Here is a 12,296-nt window from a genome sequence, read left to right as displayed (position 1 = left end):
GACATAACGAGGACCATCATCAGAGCAGTACAGACTCCAGGACTGATCATTGTATCCAAACCAACAGTCTCTGCCTCCTTTCCTTCTGATGCTTCTGTAACTCACTGATATAGATACGTTTCCTCTCCACTCGACCTCCCAGTAACAGCGACCAGTCAGACCATTTCTACACAGCAGCTGATAAACATCAAATCTGTCTGGATGATCAGGATATGACTGAACCTCCTCCACACGTGTCACCTTCCTGTTGTTGTCAGACAGTTGGAGCTTTGTGTTCACTGTGTTTGTGTCGATTGTGAGTTGACAGGAATCTGATGGAGAGAACAAACACAATCCAGCTGCAGTTATTGATCCATCATCTGTTCATTGATTGACACTTTGATGATGACTCCTGACATGATGAAGATGGTTGAATGTGTGCTGCTTTGTTTTCATGAATCCCATTAAAAACACACTTACACTTCCTCAGACCTGGTCTCAACCATCGGACTCCAGCAGGCTCCACCCTGAAAGGAGGAGGGGTCAGAGCAGCACAGTCAGCATGCACACATGGACATTACATGGCTCTCATACACACACTGTTACACACTGATAAAGGAACAGTCCAACATTTTCATAAATACACTTCAATTCACTCCTCCGCAAATCGCTACCTTATCGTGGTGGAGGGGTTTGCGTGTCCCAGGGACCCCAGGAGCTATGTTGTCTAGGGGGCTTTTGCCCCCTGGTAGGGTCTCCCATGGCAAATTGGTCCTGGGTCAGGGACCAGACAAAGAGCGGTTCAGAAGACCCTTATGAGAATATCACAGACGGAACAGTTTACCCTGCCTGGCGTAGGGTTACCAGGGCCCTGCCCTGGAGCCAGGCCTGAGGACGAGCGTCTGGTTGCCATGCCTTAGCCCATGGGGTCCGGCCAGGCACAGCCCGAAAAGAGGACATGGGCCCATCCAACTGCTGGCCCACCACCCGGGGTATTCTAATATCCCCTCGGCTTGCTGCCTGTACGTTGGTTCTTCCTGGTGGACGTTCGAACATGTTCGAACATAAGTGTCCATAAGTGCATGTGGCAGCAAGATGCTCTATGCCACAGGTCATGCACTTATTACTTCCAGGCTGGACTACTGTAATTCATTATTATAATGAAGTCCTAAAAACTCCCTGAAAAGCCTTTAATTAATCCAAAATTCTGCAGAAATAGTACTGATTGGGACTAGCCTGTTTTGGCTTCCCTTCTTTGGCTTCCTGTTAAATCCAGAATTGAATTCAAAATCCTGCTCCTCACATACAAGGTCTTAAATAATCAGGCCCCATCTTATCTTAATGACCTTGTAGTACCATATCACCCTATTAGAGCACTTCGCTCTCGCACTGCAGGCTTACTTGTTGTTCCTAGAGTATTTAAAAGTAGAATGGGAGGCAGAGCCTTCAGTTTTCAGGCCCCTCTTCTGTGGAACCAGCTTCCAGTTTGGATTCGGGAGACAGACACTATCTCTACTTTCAAGATTAGGCTTAAAACTTTCCTTTTGCTAAAGCATATAGTTAGGGCTGGACCAGGTGACCCTGAATCCTCCCTTAGTTATGCTGCAATAGACGAGGCTGCCGGGATTCCCATGATGCATTGAGTTTTTCCTTTCCAGTCACCTTTCTCACTCACTATGTGTTAATAGACCTCTCTGCATCGAATCATATCTGTTATTAATCTCTGTCTCTCTTCCACAGCATGTCTTTATCCTGTCTTCCTTCTTTCACCCCAACCGGTCGCAGCAGATGGCCCCGCCCCTCCCTGAGCCTGGTTCTGCCGGAGGTTTCTTCCTGTTAAAAGGGAGTTTTTCCTTCCCACTGTCGCCAAAGTGCTTGCTCATAGGGGGTCATATGATTGTTGGGTTTTTCTCTGTATCTTCTGTACAATATAAAGCGCCTTGAGGCGACTGCTGTTGTGATTTGGCGCTATATAAATAAAATTGAATTAAGGAGCTCAGAAAGAAAAGTGTCTGGACTTTTTTAAGTTTCTTGAAGACATTTCATCTGAGAAGCTTCTTCAGTTTTACACTGTGTGCACAATTATTATGCCAGAACTATTTTTGAGGATTAATGTCATTAAGGACCAAGGACAGTACTCTCGGTCTCCTGCAGAACAACTCGAGCTGTAATAACTGGATGAAGACCCTCTGCTGGTTTAAAGAAGGAGGCTCGAGGCAGAGGTGAGGTGCAGACCAACCAGCTTTTATTCAGCAACATTAACAGAAGGATCAGAAAAATAAAACTATACAGCACAGTGATGCTAACTGAAGCCACAGCATTAAACTAAACAAACAGCTTATCTGATCATCTTTAACAACATCTAATAAAACTCTACAAATAATAACAACTATTTAATCCTGTATTTCCTACAATAAACCCTGTTCAGATATTTGTTGCTGATGGAAATGTTAAAAGGCTCCCAGGAACCAAAGGACAAAAAAACAGAGGCAACAATCATATCTGCAAAGGATCCCTTAACACATAAACTGGTTCTAAGATATTTTCTAGCAGCTGAACTTCTTTATCTCAGCATCTTCTATGAAGCTCTGCAGAGGAGCTTGATTGCACGTACAGTAAAAAGTGGATTCAATATCAGCAGCGAGCGCTGAGTGATATAACGGTGCTGCGAGCAGCAGTGCAAAGGCTCACACAGAGACAGCAGGTACACTGTGTGTGGATGTGATCCACAGTCACAGCTGTGGGTTTCAGTCAGTGTGTAGCTAACTTCATGGTCACATTTCAAAGCTTATTGGAGCCAGAAGATGTTCAAGTAAAAGATTTATTGCTGTACTCGTCTACCAGGATAACAGGAGGTTCATAAAGTTGTGTAATACTTCAGGTTTACATCATGGAGTAGTAGTTGTGTCCCTTTATGTTTATTAGTGTGTTCACACGTCTACTTTAACTTCACTCTCTGTAATGAAATGATTCAAATCACTGATAAAACTAATAAAACACAAACTTCATCCTTGTTTTGTCAAATCTTCATTAAAATGTGATTTAAAAAAATGAACAACTTCACTTCTTTGATTAATACTGTCTCACGGACCGGTACCGGTCATGTGGTACCGGGCCGCGAGAGTGAGACTCGGGTGTAAAATGTATGGTTTTCAGGGTTTTTATCGGTTTTTAGCTTTATTTTGTAATCGTTTTTTTTTCCCGTTAACTCGGTTTTCCTGGGTCTTTTCACGTGTGTTATGAATAAATCTTCTTTTTTTCGGTACCGGTACTAGTTTTATTTTGTTGTATTTATCCGCGACACCTTAAAGGCCGGTCCATGAAAATATTGTCTGGCTCAAACCGTGGCGCAAAAAAGGTTGGGGACCACTGCTTTAGAACACAACTTGTAAAAAAACAACTTTATTGATAATTAGCAACAACAATTACAAACAGTCTAGAAGAAGAATCCCATGAACAAGGAGCAGAAGTTTATGGTTTTAATAGCTTTTATATTTTGGGAAAGTTTTAAAAATATTGTTTGGTTTTATTCATAAAGCATTGAAAGGACGGCTTTGCATTAGAAAAGTACGATCAGTAAATGAATCCATTCAAATTCTTTTGGCTTGTTTGCAACAGAAGCCAAACAATATTTTTGTTACAAAGAGAGAATTCAGAATAGATCAAAGATCACAAACATCAGGCACTGATGGAAACACCCAAACACAGAAACAGATGCACCAACAGGTGAATGAGGCCTGTTGTATAAATGACTCTGAGTGCTCAGGTAGAAACGCATGAAGAACCAGTGCGTCTAATATTTGGAAACTAATCTGTGTTTGAGCGTCCTGGATGAAATCATGTTGGAGAGTGAGGACGTCGTCTTTCTTCCCGAGTGTGTAACTACAGGACGTGTGCAGAAGGTTTAATCGTCCTCCTGACAGTTATTGATGAACGAGTCCTTCAGGGAGGCTCCAGGATCACTGTGGGTTTTACCAGCTACTGCTAAACTGAGAGGTGTTGGTGTTTTATGTGTGAAGATGTGCATGTTTGCATCGCTTTAACAGTGCAGACGCCTTCTTTCCTCATGTGCACCCATTTCATATGTTTTATTGTGATGTTTAGTAACATCTGCTTTCCTCCTTCAGGGAGACGATAAAGTGAGCTCAACCTTAAACATATGGAGAGAACGTTTGACCAACAGTCCTGGGACGACTACAGAACAATGGTTTGATTTTTAATGATAAAACCTTCATAAAGTTTTATAATGGAAATAAATGCTGAGCCTGTTTTAGTACATGATGTTTGGCCTGCAGCATCAGGCAGGATTAATACTGTAACAAACCGTGTGTCACAGTTATAATGACTTTAAATGAAGACTTGGATTGGATGGAGATGTTAGCTGGATTTTAGGAGGTGGAGATGTTCTCAGAACGAGAGCGTCATCAGCTCTTTGTGTAGACGCTAAAAGCTGTGAGCCAAAAGTCTCTGCTCTGAGACTCTTCACTCAGTCCTAACCCTAATGCTGAGATAATACAGGCTGTGGCTGTGATAGAAAAGAGGAACAGAAACACTGACTATGAGCTCACTTCTCATGTGAGCACCAACACACATTTACACTTTGTTTGTCTTGAAAGAGAAAATCTCACTTCGTGCTGCTTGTGCTTCACCTATCTGTAACTTTTAAGGTGGAATATTTTATCCATGTTACTCAGTGAACACTTCAAATATCAGTGTGATCAGTTTGCCTTTACTGGCTTAAAAATTGTTCCGTCTTTCTGCTCTTCAATAGTAGAAACTCATTTGAGATTTGATTTAGGACGCAGCTCAGCTTAAAACCTCCAATGAATTCTTTAACAAGCAGTTTGAATTCAAAGAGTCAGTATAAACAACTCATTTTAGAAGCTATTCATTAACAAGACGGTTTCTGGTAAGCCTCTAGCATTTGCAGATGTTTGTAGAACAAAAATCCTCTCCTAATGGATCACTTCCTGATTTTTCTGAGTCTAAACTTTCCCAGAATCACCTCTGAGGGTGTTTGTTAATGTTTCACTTCTCTTTTCTGAACCTGGTGTCAGGTGATTATCTCTGTGTGAAGGTAAGTGAAGCAGTGTGTAATGTTTTCCTGGCTAACATCAGCTGTGTGCAGCTTAGTTCAGCACAAATCTGCCGCTCCATACTTCACGGTAACGGACTCACAGCTGGACCAACGAGGACAACTATTTAGTGTGTGTGAGTGAAATTCAGCAGTAGAGTTGTTTTTGAATTCATGTTTTCATTAAATGTGAGAAACAGTTTGTTTTTAAAGGTTTTATCTGGTTCTGCAACTTAAAAAACTGAACATTCCTACAAAATTTTTTTCTCTGTCCTCTGGAAGAACATCTTCTGTCTTGTAGTGTATGTGAGTATAATTCTGGAATCAGGACATTAATCAGGTTTGAGTTAATCTTTTCTCTCGGTCGTTAGAGGCAGTTTGTTGTTAAAAAGCTTGACCTGCTTCTGTAACTTAAAGAACTGAACTTTCCTTCAGGACTTTTCTTCTCTGCTCTCTTCAAATTCTTCTGCTGTATTTGAATGTTTGACTTTTTTCTGCAGTTTCACAGCTACATTTCAACCAGGTATAAAATCAAAACACAGCTTCTACTTCTCTAATAAGCTAGACTTGATTTTAATCAGTGACAGGTGTCCCTATTTTTTAATCATGTTAGTGAAAACACTTCTGAATCTTACCTCAGTCATTTTATTTTAGAACACAGAGTGAGTATTTCTGAGGCTACATAGAGAAAAGAGGAACACACATACTGGCTTATTGAAATTTTATGTCTGAATACATCTTTGTGTTGAATGTGTGGTCCATCATACATGAAAAAAACAAAAAACAGAAGCACCATCTTAATAGCTGATGGCAGCTTCCTCTGCCTCACACTGCTGTCTGACTGCATTCAGCTGACACTGAGATGAAGCAGGAAAGAAGCAGCTGATATTTGGACAGCACACATGATGGAAAGGAGGATTTCAGTTGATGTGCACATGAATGGTTTGTGTTTCCTCTGCAGGTGAAGGTAGAAAGTGTGTGTGAGCTGATGTGAATTGAGCAGCATGGATCAGTGTGAGGACAGAGAGGAGGGAGTCCCTCCCTCTAAAAGCACTCTGTGTGGGGAACATGAGAGCCAGACCAAAGCTCAGAGGTGAGATGACCATCTCTAACTGTCCGTGACTCTTCTCCATGTCACAGCTCAGCACTCACATCACTGCTCCATCATTATTCACAGGAACCAGCCTGGACCTCCACCCAGCTCTGTGTCCTTACAGAGTGATGGGTCTAAAGAGGACCTCATTAATTTTAAAGTCTTTGCTGAAGAGAGGTGAGCTGTTAGTAACATGAACTGATGCTCAGCATTAGTTCTCGGACACAGCTGTGTGGGTTAATTAAGTTAGACAATCTAGCTGAATCATCACACTGTTACCAAAAACACTGTAACTGTGATATAAAAATCCCTCCATTTTCCTAAACCTACGTATGGCCGGGTCATCGATGCTGCCGGGCTAAGCAGAGAACCCAAGACCTCCCGCTCCTTAAAGTTCAGCATGATTAGTATAAATGACACTGATGATTACTAATATATTGGAAAACCAAAATACTTACCAATTAGTCAGTGTCTTTCTGTCCAAAAGCTCCTTTTCTAGACTTGTAATGGTTTGATATGGGGAGTGCTGGTCCAGAGCCACAAAGACGTAAGAAACAGGCAGAGGAAGACAAAACCATAAAATATCTAGAAGCTGATTTGATCGTTAACACCATCTACTGCTGTGTCTGAATGTCTGTCACTGACGGAGAAGATATGTGATTTAAAAAGAAGGGATTACCTAAATTAATGAATAAAAACAATAAAACATAAAACTGTGGAAAAACAATCAGTATACGTAAAAATGGAGCTTTTTCACACATGGAGTTATATCTCAATTATCACATGAGTGAACATGAATGTGTATAAATCAGTGTTTGAATCTGCCTTTTCATTTAAGAAGAAAAGCTGCAGATTTTTCTGACGTCCTGTTTTTACAGGATCTTTGTGTGGCTACCGCAAATAGTTTTAAAATGTTTAAACAGTTCATTGAAGCTGTATTAAAGTTCAGAAGTTATCTACATGTATGTGAAAAGTGGCAGACAGAAATATTTCTACTCATTAATAATGTAATTTAATTTGATTTTCCTGACCTGGCTTTTTATAGCACATAACCTTAAAAATATATTTTGCAGTAGATCAAAAACTGAAGAAAACCATGAACCAACATGTGAACATTACCTGATGCTGCTGAAGTGAAGCATAGCAAAGTTACAGAGGTTTGATTAGAGACACAGCTGAGAGTTCTGTAGTTTAGCAGAATTTTTGCTTTTTTTGCTTTGTGTTTACATCTTTGTGTGAAATCAGTTGACCTTCTCCCCTTTGCTGTTTTAGTTGTTTGGTGGTTGTTAAAGTAGTTTATGCGCTTTAACCTGAGATTCTGACGTTTCTCTCAAAATACATTTATATTTAAAAATCTGTTTCAAGATTTATTTAATAGATACCGTGTTATTCAAACCAAAATTGATTTGAATTGGGAAATTGATATTTTAAAACCCACCCTAGGAGCTAGTTCAGTTTCTCAGAGAGCAGGAAAAACAATAAAGGCAGTTCTGGCCCAGCTGTGGATCATTCAGGCTGTATACGTAACCAACCCTGATGGGCCCTCAGAGTCAGAGAAAGACCTTTATTCTTTTCCTTTCTATAACAGGATCTATGGGGGACCTGCTGAACCTGAACCCAGCTGTGTGTCCTTAAAGAGTGATCACTCTAAACAACGCCTCATTAATTTTAAAGTCCAGCCTGTGTCTGCTGCAGAGAGGTGAGCTGTTAGTAACATGAACTCTTTAACTGCTTGATGTTGTTGGATATAAACTGCAAACACGTCATTCCCTCAATCCTATTTAAACTGTCTCCTAAAATCAAGCGTTAGTTTCTAAACAACTGAAAATCCCCTTTAGCAAACAGGAAGTGATGCTCGTGCGCATGTTTTCTTTCATCAGTCATGTTATGCTGTATGTTGGAGGAAGTTGGAGGAGATAACACTAATGTTGCTGCGCAGATTTCACTTTTACTCATAAAACTCAGAGCATCAAAAATGACTCAAACACTGGTTATTGTTTTTAACTTCTAAAAACCAAAGTCACTCTCCACTTTTCTGAAAATCCATCAAATAAAACTCTGTAATCTGCTAAAATGTAGAAAAGAAAGTTTCCTCTCTTTGACTTTGAGCCTTTTGGAGATCAGTTCATCTTCTGTTCACTGAACTGTTGACAGGAAGAGAAATTTGAAGCTTTTCCATCTAAATGTTTGGAGACTTCAAGCATCCATCTGTCCACACAGGCTGATGTTTGACTTGCTGACTGTAGTTAGCTGGTGGCTTCTGTTGAGTGGTGACCCTGGTTTGGCCCTTGGTGTGATGACGAAGTCCACTGTAGATAAACAGCTCAAAGTTAGCCAAACCTTTAAGGTGGAAACTGAGAAAGTTCTAGAGTAAGATGGCCGACGTGTCAAAGAGCTCTCAAAGGCAGCCTGGTACACAGCTGGTACCTAAACAGACCTGGTACCAAGTACATTACAGAGCTGCCAGTACCTTGGTCCAAGTTTTATTCATATGCTCTGTGCAGGTAAAATCATTAAAATTAAAAGATGAATTAAAAAAAATTATTCATACACAAACCCTCATCCAAAAGCAGATGTTTGATCCAACTTCATTTATTGTTTGCTGTGTTTTTTTATTTATTAATACTTTGTTTAAGAATGCATTACATTGTTTCCCCATCAGATTATGGCTTCATATTTATTTTTACAGATCTCTTTAAATCCCAGTACTGTGCAAAAATCTTGAACCATTCTTTTTTTTTTTTTTTTTTTTTTTGCATGTCCTGTTTTGTTCTTTAGCCATCAGAATTCCAATCCAATCAAATTTTATTGATAAAGCACTTTAAAATACCCAGTACAGGACCAAAGTGCTGTACATAAAATAAGTTAAAAACAATAGAAACAATAGAATAACAGAAAACACCCAAAATAAATAGATAAAATACATTAAAAATTTAAAAAGCCCTATATTATAAAACAAGATAAAAACAGCAAAGAATCAACTAAAACAAAAAATAAAACCAACATCTCACAAGGTGTCAAAGGCCAGGGTAAAAAAAGTGTGTTTTCAGACTTCAAAATTGTTGTCTGAAGTCTAAGAAAGATGCCGGATTTACTTTACCAAGTGGATCATCACGGCCTTGCCATATTGGTCCATTTGATTGACCTTTGTTATTATTATTTATTTATTTTATTTTATTTTCAGTTGTTATATATGAATAAATGGCTCGCTTTTTGTTATACTTTAGCTTAGACACACCGGTCCGCAGGGCCGTAACATAAAAACACAACAACAAGCGGCAATTATCGTTCAGAGGGAGGCTCTTATTTCACACCAGAGGTGACATCATTTTTAAAGTTTCTGAGCTGTAGGGCAACATAAAGAATGAGAGTTTTTGCTTTTCTAGTTTTACTGCCGTTTGTTCAGCTGTTGCACATCATTTGTTTCACAGTACTAAAGGGCTATAGAGAAATGATTGGTCTGTGGTTTAAAAATCATGCTAATGTGGGGGCTGGCAGAGCTGTTTGAATGGTCGCCTGTTAAGTGAACACAAAAGGATCAGTTATAGTGCTGATGATCAGCTCTTTTTTGTAGCTCTCTTATCTGTCAGCAAAATCAGTTTTTTGCCTTAAATAACTAACTAAAAAAAATCCAAAGGTGTAGAAACGTTTTTGGAGTTTCTGTTTTCACATTTTTAAAACAGACAATACAGATGTGGATTATGAGGTTTGCAGAGCAATTTACCACATCAGATAACCTGAAAAGGAGATTGGCTGTGATCGGCGTCGCTGTGAGTGATTGCTTATTTGCAAAATCAGTAAATATTGTGTAATTTGCATTGGTGAAGTTTTCAGAGCTGTGATAGGTTGAGCTCCATCCTACAACCATCACTGACACTTCACTAGATGTTAACACCCCATATTTCTGCATATTACTTCAGCTTATCACAGGAGCCATAGTCTGTTGTAATTAAGCTAACCTCATCCAAACTCCACACAGAAAAGCTGTGGCCAAACAGTGGACTCGAATCCTCGACGTTCTCACTGTTTTGTGATGGTGCGAAACACTGCACCCATTCAGCATTGTGACAACAGGATTAGAGAAACTCTGAAGAAGCTTAAAATTAACCTCCTAGGACCTGACATCCACTTATGTGGACATCACATTTTGGGGTTGCCAGACCGGCACCGTGGCACAGTGGTTAGCACTGTTGCCACACAGCAAGAAGGTCCTGAGTTCAATTCCACCATCATTCCACCATTGCATGTTCTCCCTGTGTTTGTGTGGGTTCCCTCAGGGTACTCTGGCTTCCTCCTACCATCCAAAGACATGCAGTTTGTGGGGATAGGTTAATTGATTAATCCACATTGCCCACAGGTGTGAATGTGAGCGTGAATGGTTTTCTGTCCCTGTGTGTTAGCCCTGTGACAGACTGGCGACCTGTCCAGGGTGTACCCTCCCTGGATAGGCTCCAGAACTTTCCCAGAATCACCTCTGAGGGTGTTTGTTAATGTTTCACTTCTCTTTTCTGAACCTGGTGTCAGGTGATTATCTCTGTGTGAAGGTAAGTGAAGCAGTGTGTAATGTGTTCCTGGCGAACATCAGCTGTGTGCAGCTCAGTTCAGCACAAATCTGCCGCTCGATAGTTCACAGTAACGGACTCACAGCTGGACCAACGAAGCCAACCATTTAGTGTGTGTGAGTGAAATTCAGCAGTAGAGTTGTTTTTGAATTTATGTTTTCATTAAATGTGAGAAACAGTTTGTTTTTAAAGGTTTTATCTGGTTCTGCAACTTAAAAAACGGAACATCCCTATAAAAATTTTTTCTCTGTCCTCTGGAAGAACATCTTCTGTCTTGTAGTGTATGTGAGTATAATTCTGGAATCAGGACATTAATCAGGTTTGATTTAATCTTTTCTCTCGGTCGTTAGAGGCAGTTTGTTGTTAAAAAGCTTGACCTGCTTCTGTAACTTAAAGGACTGAATGTTCCTTCAGGACTTTTCTTCTTTGCTTTAAATTCTTTGTGTAACTGGGTTACCCCTCCCAGTGATCTTACTTAGATCTAGTAGTTGAGATAATGCTTATGGTTGAGATCTGTAAAGCATCGGATTTCTAACAAATCTGGAATACAATTTAAAGATTTAAAAACTTTTGACTCTAAAGCTCTCCGGTGATTGATGCTCAGCAGAGCAAACAAAACTCAAAGCAAAACACAAAACTGAACAGTTGATTCTCTATGGGATCAGTTGAACTTGTGAATATTTACAACTATGAGTAGTCACCTAAATCACATTCTTTGCCAAAATATCATTTACTGGATCAATAATCTGTCTTTGATCTAATTCTTCATGGTTCCTCCACAGAGTGGACCAGCAGAGCTCAGAGGTTCCCAGTGGTCAGTCTGCCCAGCAGCATCAAACACAGCTGGACTCCATATTTATGGTCTGTACATGTACAACAACTACTGTTACATCTATTCTGTTCACAGTCATCTCCATGCTGCTCTTTGTAGACCAGTGGATTGTCAGTGTGTCCAACATGGATCTGATGTTTGGCTCCATGATTTCAGTCCGATTGGCTCATTCATAAATATTCTGTTCCAGCTGCTGGAGGACAACATCATCACTTTTGTGAAGAACGAGCTGAAGAAGATCCAGAAGGTTCTGAGTCCAGATTACCCAGAATGCTTAGAGAGTCAGAAGGAGGATGAGGAGGTGTTGGAGACTGAAGATGAAGACGAGAGGAGGAGCACCAGAGAGGCATTTATGGAGATTTCACTCAATTTCTTGAGGAGAATGAAGCAGGAGGAGCTGGCTGACCGCCTGCAGAGCAGTAAGAGGATTTCTCTGAAGGTTTAAGCTGCTTGATGACTGGAATATTTACTGAAGTCTTAAAAGATGAACCGATATGTATTCAAATACTTATTGTGTGGGGGGGGGAATTTGCATGTGTATTTAATAAATAGTTTTTTGACATAATTAATCCATTGTTTCTTTAGGAAATCTCATCAGAGTGTTTCAACGTCATCTCAAGTCTATCTTAAAGAAGAAGTTCCAGTGTGTGTTTGAGGGGATCGCTAAAGCAGGAAACCCAACCCTTCTGAATCAGATCTACACAGAGCTCTACATCACAGAGGGAGGGACTGCAGAGGTCAATGATGAACATGAGG

General features: G+C 40.2%; 1 long non-coding RNA gene across 1 annotated transcript; it reads left to right on the top strand.

Moving 5' to 3' along the window:
• The first annotated feature begins 6,088 nt into the window (after positions 1-6,088).
• Positions 6,089-11,551, top strand: LOC120437964. Its single transcript, XR_005611540.1, has 4 exons — positions 6,089-6,146; positions 6,231-6,323; positions 7,735-7,845; positions 11,491-11,551. It is a non-coding gene; the product is annotated as an uncharacterized LOC120437964 (long non-coding RNA).
• Positions 11,552-12,296: the final 745 nt, after the last annotated feature.

Source organism: Oreochromis aureus, linkage group 3 (assembly GCF_013358895.1).
Source record: "Oreochromis aureus strain Israel breed Guangdong linkage group 3, ZZ_aureus, whole genome shotgun sequence".
Taxonomy (NCBI): Eukaryota; Metazoa; Chordata; class Actinopteri; order Cichliformes; family Cichlidae; genus Oreochromis; species Oreochromis aureus.
This window is presented reverse-complemented; position numbering and strand designations above follow the sequence as displayed.